Below are 9,843 nucleotides of genomic sequence, written 5' to 3'. Positions count from 1 at the left end.
TTCTGGTTTAGAAAGGAGGTTCTTATGACAAAGGATGAGAAACTTGTTTTGCTACAATTTGGGGACTAGCCCATAGCAACTAGCAATGAAGATAGGAACTGTTTTTTTTTTTTTTTTTTTTTACCAACTAGAAGCTGATATTAGAAAAGCGGATTTGCATTTTCACGACCACTATACTTTAGAAATGCAGATTTATCTGGCCAGCAGGGGAAACTTTTAGCAGACTTTTTGGTGCTGAAAATTTCCCTGAGTCATAGACTTAGGCCTGTAATTTTGGCCCGTATTTTTGCAAGGGATAGATAGTGAGATAGCCAGATTGTAAAAAAGAAATTGTAATGTCACTACCATGTCATGAATATCAGAAATATTGCCAGTTATCCACTTAGGGGGTATAATTAATGTCCACCAATGGGCCTGCTGGCTAAAATATGTCTTGGGGGAATATCAGCTCACTGCTCCAGGAAAATCATAATAGATACATTTGGAGGTGTGCTTCCCCTAAAATGGAGGTGTTTATGCTGCATGGTGTGGCAGGAAGGTTGCACTGATGAAGGGGGGGGTGTTCTTTACATGACTGAAACCCAACTACAATCAGATTTGTAATCAAGGTGTTTAAATAAAGATATTAATAAAAAGAAACTGTGGTACATATACACAATGGAATATTATGCAGTCATCAGGAGAGATGAAGTTATCAAATTTTCCTATAGGTAGATATACATGGAATTTATTATGTTGAGTAAAATAAGTCAGAGGGAAAAGATAGATACAGAATAGTCTTACTCAACTGGGTTTTAAGAAAAATTAAAAACATTATTATAATAATGCCTAGAGACAATAGAGTTAAGGGCTGGAAGGGCCGGAAGTACTGGCTCACAATTTGAAGCTCACTACAAAGAGTGGTGAATGCTGTTCGGGAAATAACTACACTAAGAACTAGCATGACAATGTTAAAGAATGAGAGAAGTAGTAGAATGCCTGCCGCGAATACAGGAAGCAGTGGGAAGGAGGAAGCATTGGTGGTGGGAATGTTGCACTGGTGAAGTGGGATATTCTGTTTATGACTGTAATCCAACTACAAACATGCTTATAATCATGGTGCTTAAATAAAGACTTATTAAAAAAAGTTTTCAGTGAAGGTACATCTTTGTACCTCAGACTTCTATGTTTTAGAAATGTGCAAGACTAAATTTTTGTGTTTTAAAATGGAATATTTGTATATGTTATCATCATACACAATTTACCTATATGTACACTATTAGATACTATAATATAAATTATAATGAGTAATAATAATGTTAGACTAAATTAATTTTCTGAATAATGAATAATAAATTGTGAAACAGTTAAATTTTATTTAAATTTCTTTATCACTGAATCAACTCCAAAAGTAGTAGTTGGTCTAAATAATTCTTAGCATTTATCCCATCTTATAAAGTTATGTCAGCTTCTGTACCTAAATTATATCCTTCTCATGTCTAAACTTTATTTTAAACATTTTATTTGTGACCTTTGTAGAGTGCAGCACCTAGGCATATGTTAAAAAGATTTCTCAATGTAACCTTAATTGGATTTTTCTCTAATAAACTTCTTAAATAACACTAAATATAAAATTATTTTAATGTTTAATCTCTGCATCTACTTGTTTGGACAGTGGTGTTTCTTCCTGGAAGATGCCTTTAGTCTCAATGTCATAGAATGTTTTACTTACATACTCTTCTATAAACCTTATGGTTCCAGGTCTGATATCAAGATCTTTAATCCATTTGGATTTGACCTTTGTGCACAGTGTTATATGGAAGTTCAAATTTTCTGTTTTTGCATGTGGGTGACCAGTTTATTCAATACAACTTATTGAAGCAGCTTTCTTTGCTCCATTTTGCATTTCTTGCCACTTTATCAAAGATTAATTGATTGTATAGCTGGGAAACTTTTCCAAATACTCAAGTTTATTTAATTGATTTGAGGGTATCTTTATTCCAATACATGCTATTTTAATGACTGTTGCTTTGTAATACAATTTATTTATTTATTTATTTATTTATTTATTTATTTATTTATTTATTTATTTTTGGTTTGGGGGCCACACCAAGTAATTCTCAGGGGTTACTCCTGGCTATGTATTCAGAAATTGCCCCTGTGACCATCTGGGACACAAAGGGTTAGAACCACGGTCTGTCCTAGGTTAGTGCTTGCAAGGCAAACGCACTACCTTTTGCCTCATGTAATACAATTTAAAGTTGGGAAAAGTTATGCCTCCCATCTTCTTTTTTCTAAGGATTGCGTTAGTTAGTTATGGGCATTTATTGTTCCAAATAAATTCCAGGAGTGTTTGAAATAATGTAATGGGTATCATTGGGGGGATTGCATTAAATTAGCAGAATGCTTTGGGGAGTATTGCCATTTTTCTTTTTGATTTTTGGGTCACACCGGGTGGAACTAAGGGGTTACTCCTGGCTTTGTGCTCAGAAATCACTCCTGGTAGGCTCAGGGGACAAAATGGGCTTCCAGTAATCAAACTTGGGTCTGTCCCAGATTGGCCGCATGCAAGGCAAATGCCCTACTGCTGTACTATCTCTCCAGCTCCAAGTACTGCATTTTAATGATATTGAGTCTCTCAATGGGATTTGTTTTTATTTTTGATATCTATTTCTTATTCTATCATTATTTGTGTATAAGAAGGCCATTAATTTTTGAGTGTTAATTTTTGTAGCCTGCCACTTTGCTATACACATATAATGTTTTTAGAAGCTTATTTTCAGAATTTTCGAAATATATTATTATGTCATCTGCAAAAATTCAGAGCATGACTTCTTTTCCTATCTACATGCCCTTGATATCTTTTTTCTTGCCTAATTTCTATGAAAGGATTTCCAGTACTATGTTGAATAAGAATGGTTATTAAATGAAGCTTCTGAACCTAAAAGGAAATAGTGACTAGGATATAAAGGCCATTCATCAGCTGGGAAAAACTAATCACCCAATATCCATCAGATAAGTGGATAAGATATACAAGGTATTGACATAATTTAAAAAGAAAAAACATCTAATCTTATCAAAATGGGGGAGAAGAAATAAACAGACATTTCCTTAAATAAGAAATACAGATGGCCAAAAGGCACGTGAAAGAATGTTCCACATCACTAATCATTAGAAACAAGCAAATCAAAATAACAATGAGGTATCATCTCACACCACAGAGTTTGGCACACATCACAAAGAATAAGAACAACATGTGATGATATAGGAACTCTCATTCACTACTGGTGGGAATGTCTTCTGCTCCAACCTTTCTAGAAAACAATATGACTATTCCTCAGAAAACTGGAAATCGAACTTCCATTACATCCAGCTATACTATTCATAGGGATTTACCTTAGGAACACAAAAATACAATACAAAATTGCCCTCTGCACTCATATCACTGCAGCACTATTTACAATAGCAAGAATCTGAAAACAATTCAGATGCCCTACAATAGATGTGTGGCTAAAGAAACTACTACATTTGCAAAATGAAATACTATGCAGCTGTTAGAAAAAATTTTTCTATGTATGGATGGACATGAAAACTATTATGCTGAATGAAATCAGTCAGATGGAGAGCGATAGACACAAAATATTCTCACTCATTTGTGGGATTTAGAATGATAGTGCGAGAGAAATAGAATGCCTGTCTCAAAGACAGGAGGTGGGTGGAAAAGTTTTTGGGAACATTGGTGGCAGGAAAGTTATAGTGGTAAAGGTTGATATAAATTCAATGACTAAAATCCAACTATAAATATGTTTGTAACCATGGTGCTCAAATAAAGAAATTATTACCAAAAATGAAATAAAATTGCTTCGATTTTGAAAATGCTTTTCACTTGCTCTCACCATTCTTCAATTCTTAAGTCTCTCACTTATAACCCAAATGAGAGCTTCAAATGGTAATACAAGCATTTGGTTATTTCTGATTTTGTCATTTAAAATGGCTATGTTAATAATTTTAAGACCATATGTATCACTTAATTACTGTTGTTATTCTCTCTACTTACTTACAAGCCAACTCTAATATATCTCCTTTCACAAACATTCTATTCTTCCTTATTATTTATATTCATTATGCCTTATCACTTTTGTGATGTTTTGGTTATTTTCTTAAAACTAAGATTTTGCTCTCACATTCAGTCTATGCTGAAGTATGACCCTCTTTATTGGTCTAACAATAATGAGCTGAAAGGATTTATATTAAATTGCAAATTCCCTTTTTGCACAATTTTAGGAAAAGAAAAACTACTTTTTCTGGCAAGGAAAAAAACTTGCTTACTGCAAGAGTTTAGCTTATGTTAGATGTAATCAAACGGCCTAAATTTTAACACATGTGTATCACAGTGAATAATACTATCTAGAGAAAAATATGCAGTCCTCTGCAGATAAAATGTTCTATATATGTCTGTAAGACTCAATTTAATGATGATGTGATTTGTTTTAGCCCCATATTTATATTTTTCTATGGTATCTATTATTATCAGTAAGGGATTTTCAAGTATCTTGCTATTGTAATGAATTTAAAAACTTTCTTCAATACAATACCTATCCAAATTCAGACATCATTTTTTAAGGACTTGGAACAATCAATTATAAAGTTTGTGTGGAACCACAAAAGACCTAGGTTAGCCAAATCCATACTGAAAAAAAAAAAAAGAAACTGGGGGCCATTTCTTTACCTAACCTATAAAGCCTTAGTGATCAAAACAGCATGGTAATGGAATGAAGATAAAGTCTCAAATCAATGGGTCAGAGTAGAATATCCAGTGACATACCTCCAAAGATAAGTTCAACTAATATTTGACAAAGGAGCTAAGAATATTAAATGGAACAAAGACAAATGGTCTTGGAATAACTGAATAACCACCAGTAATAAATTACAGATTGATCCATACCTCACACCTTACACAAAGTCAACTCAAAATAGATTAAACACCTTGAAATCAGACCCAAATCTATAAAATTCATTGAGGAAAAAAATAGGCAGATGACTTTAAGACTTATATATCAAAAACATCTTTGATAATAGAATGCCAATGTCAAGAACTTTAGCATCAAACCTAAATAAATGGAACTACATCAAACTAAAAGTTTCTTATGGTGAAAGAAACCCTGCTTAAATCTAGAAGATAGCTAACAGAATGAGAAAAATTTTGCATTCAACTCATCAGATAAAGGGTTAGTATATAGGATATAAAAAGCACCCAATGAGGGAATCGCCTGAAAAACCTAATAATGCCATAGAAAAATGGGGAGAAGAAATGAATAGACACTTCTCTGATGAAGACTGAAAGATGGCCAATAGACACATGAAAACATGCTCACCATCAAGATCATTAGGGAAATTCAAATCAAGATAACAATGAGGTACTACCTTACACCAGTAAGGATGGCACACATCAAAAATAACAGGACCAATCTCTGTTGGCTGGGATGTGGTAAGAAAGGTACTCTCACCCACTGCTGGTGGGAATGCTGCCTGGTCCAACCCTTATGGAAAACAGTATAGAGGGTGCTAAATAAACTCATAATTGAATGGCCATATGACCCAGCAACTGCATTTCTGGGTATCTATCCCCAAGACGGTAGAACATTCATCCAAAGTATGTATGAATTCCACTTCTTATCGCAGCAATCAGCATAATAGCCAAGGTTTGGAACCAACCTCAATGCCCAACAACAGATGAGTGGATCATGAAGATGTGGTACTTATACAAAATGTAATACTACAGGGCATTTAGAAATGATACAATAAAGGATTTTTCAGCAACATAGATGGATCTAGAAAATATGTTAAATGAAGTAAGCCAGAAGAATAAGGATAAATACTAAATGATAGCACTTATTTAAAGTATCTGGAATATATACCATATATACTTATAATACTCCATGAACAAATATGCATAGTATCTCTTCATTAACAATAATGCAAACCATAGTGTCAAAGAGGATAGAGGGATAGAGAGAAAAAGATAAAGAGAGTAAGAGGGAGATAAGTAAAATGCCTGTTTCAGAGGCTGGAAGGGGTGGGTTGGGTGGAATAGATATAGGGGACATTGGTGGCAGGAAAAGTACACTGGGAAAGGGTGGTGTACATCCTATGACAAAATTCAATCATGTATAATTTTGTAACCATGGTGCTTAAATAAAGTAGTTGTAAAAATGTTTATGTTATAGATACGTGCTAGTTAAAGAAATAAATAGGGTTCAGAAGCTCAAAACCAGATAATCAACCATTAAATTGAGCCACACAATGATGGAAATATGGGGAAAATAACCTTTAATACAAGATAATAATAATAAACTGTTATTGTTTGTTTGTTTGTTTGTTTTGGATTTTGGGCCACATCCAGTGATTCTTAGAGGTTACTCCTGGCTATTTTTCTTTAATTATAGTAGGAATAATATTTTGAAGAGCTTTTTTAAAAAATACAATGACCTCTAATTTTATTTCCTAGAAATTAAAAGGGTGTATTTTTATTTGTTCAAAATCAGCTCTAATAGCCAATAAGTTATAGTCAATTTAGTTCATTAAAATATCTCTGTAGATTACTAAGAGGGTCTGAAATTCTGTGATAACACATGCAAATAAATAAATTCATTATAATATAATTAAATACAACATATTACCAAGATAAGATGACTATACATTTTAACTGGGTTTTCTTTAAGATAAAGGGAGGAGATTGGAGGATATAGAACATCTAATTAGCTCCTTTTAGAAAGATTTAGACATGGGGCAGGTGAGGTGGCGCTAGAGGTAAGGTGTCTGCCTTGCAAGCGCTAGCCAAGGAAGGACCGTGGTTCAATCCCCCGGCTTCCCATATGATCTCCCCAAGCCAGGGGCAATTTCTGAGTGCTTAGCCAGGAGTAACCCCTGAGCATCAAACGGTGTGGCCTGAAAAACCAAAAAAAAAAGGAAAATTTAGACATACAATGTTTCAGCACCAATCCCACCAGCAGTGTCAACCTCCCTCCACCAATATCCCCATAGTCTATCCCATACCTCCCTCACCAGACACCTTTAAATTTGGTTGTTAAAATTTTGATCTCACGATTTAACTGTTTTTGACCCGGTTTGACATAGATCTTTAGTTCTGTCCTTCTTTGACTGTATGTGAAATCCTTTCACCCCTACCTCCTGTAATTTCACATCTCTCTTTCTCCCCCTCAAATCTATATTTTTCCTTTTCCTCATTAAACACTGGGGTAAAATACACTGGGGCAACATCCATTCTAGACAACCACCATTTAAACTATTGCATTCCCCATGCAGTTTTTCTAAATAGCACATATATGTGATATCTTTCTGTATTTACCTTTTTCTGGTTTACTTCATTTAACATATCTACCAGTTCCAATCATGTTGCAGCAAATTACATGATTGCAATATTTCATAGAGTTCTATAGTGTTTCATTGTATATATGTTCACATCTTCATAATCCACTCATCTGTTATTGGACATCTAGGTCAATTCTAACTCAATTTTGTGGATATTGACATTTTAGCCAGTCACTCTGCTGTATTCATTTTTTTTTCTAGGAGCTTTTGTGTGGACTCTTTAGGATCTTCAAAGCATGTTATCTTCAAATAGAAATAGAAATAGAAATAGATTTACTTTTTACTTCCTCCCCCCCCCCCCGCCACACACACAATGTGGATTTCTTTGATTTCTTTCTCTTGCCTGATTGCTGTTGCTAGTACTTTTGATATGATGTTGAATAAGACTGGACACAATGGACAATTTTATGCCTAAACTCAGTGGGAATATTTTAGTTTTTCACTATTAAGAACTGCAAACTTATTTACAAGATGAAATTAATTCAGCATGTCTTCACAAAAGATCAGGCAACTCATGTCATTAAGGTTAGTCTGAACAGCTCAATTATTATAAAGTATGGTACTTCCTTGTATTTGACTAAAACTTATCTATCTGAAATTTAAATGTGTCATTTAGGACTTGAAAAACTAAGTTTTATTACATTTTTGCTCACTCTTTAATGTTTTAAGGTAATTATCACAAATTACCTATGCCTTACCTTTGAATAGCAAAATCTCTCTATTTCAGTGATTTCAAAGCCCTTTTCCAGTCTTACCACTTTCCCTGAGGTTCATTTATCACTCTTTCAATGAAAACTTTCTTTCCCAGGCATTGGCTTGGACTGTTGTGGGTACTAAACACTAGAGTTATATAATCAGAAAAAAATTTATGTTTATGTATCTTAAGTTGCAAATTCAAAAGCACAGTCTAAAAATGGATATTTTAGCATCTATCCTTGATATAGATTTCAGAACATTGTAGATGCTCAACAATATTGTGATGATTCTAGCTTTTAATATCTTTACTTTATTCTATATTTACTTTACATTTATTATAGCAATGTAGTTTGAGATTACACTATCTTTTTTTTGTGTGTGTGTGGTTTTTTGGGTCACACCGGGCAGTGCTCAGGGGTTATTCCTGGCTCCAGGCTCAGAAATTGCTCCTGGCAGGCACGGGAGACCATATGGGACGCCGGGATTCGAACCGATGACCTCATGCATGAAAGGCAAACTCCTTACCTCCATGCTATCTCTCCGGCCCTGAGATTATACTATCTTTAGAAAAGAGATGAATATGCTGTTTTAGAACAACTGCGAGTTTTCTTTCAAATATAAATATAACACCCTGTGTTATATAGTCTTACTCCTGACTCTGATCTCAGGATCATTTTTGGAAGAGATTTGAAAATGAAATGTGCCAAAGATTGAACTCCTGTCAGGCGAATAAAAGCCACTCTTCAGTCCCCAGAATATATTTTCAATGTGTTAATTAATCAACTTGACTCCCACTGCCATTGCTCATAGCATTAGTTATTCCTGATATTATTTTGCTATTTCTAAATTTTATAAGTGGGTTCTTTCAGTCCTTACTTGAGTCACTGTGAATAAATCCATTTAGAAGAGAAAGATTCCAGGCTCAGAACTCTTTATCTTTCCCATCAAGTCCTCTTCTTTGATTTATCCATACCAATTAATAGTGATTTTTTTTTCTGCTGGCTATATAGTCAGTTACTAATTAAACAGACTGTTATTCTAGCTCCATTTTACTGCCATGCTGAAAAAGCTATAAGAAAAGAAACAATCAAATACTTTGCTGAATAATATATAAACCCATATAGCCATCATTTGGAAAGTATTCTTAGATGATTCTAAGAAAGAAAAATGATGTTAGTTTGTATAACATATGGTGGTAAACATCTTTGCAATCACTTTCCCCTTTAAATAGCCAAAGCTCATCCTCTATCAAATTTCTTAAAATCCAACATAAGCTCAGGTTCTTCACAATCTTGCCCCAATTTATATGATACTTACCAAATTTATCAGTTACTCGCTGCTTTAAATTAGCCATATCAACATTTTTTTGCTGTTCATCTGACAACTTTATTTGTATTTATATAAGAGAGCCCATATTATTCTTCTCATCTAAAATAACACCATGCCATTTTCTCTTTGCCTATCTGGAAGTTTCTGAGTCATTGAAAAGTGCTGGTAAAATATCTTTAGCTCTTATCTTTGTATTTTCCTAACATTTTGCATGCACAAGTGTCACTCATTTATCCATATTTTCTACTGGAATCTGTTTTGGGAAATATATTGCCATTTTGGAAACTGGTATAATATTTTGTATATCATAAGGCTTTAATAAACATCTATTAAACTTTATTATAGAATTTTCCTATGAACAGGTCTTGATTATCAATTAAGTTTGTGCTTCCAACTGCTACTTATTTCAAGTAAATGCTATATATTTTTTATCACCTTTTATCCACT

The sequence above is a fragment of the Suncus etruscus genome, chromosome 7, assembly GCF_024139225.1.
Source record: "Suncus etruscus isolate mSunEtr1 chromosome 7, mSunEtr1.pri.cur, whole genome shotgun sequence".
NCBI lineage: Eukaryota > Metazoa > Chordata > Mammalia > Eulipotyphla > Soricidae > Suncus > Suncus etruscus.
Note: the sequence above shows the minus strand (reverse complement) of the source record.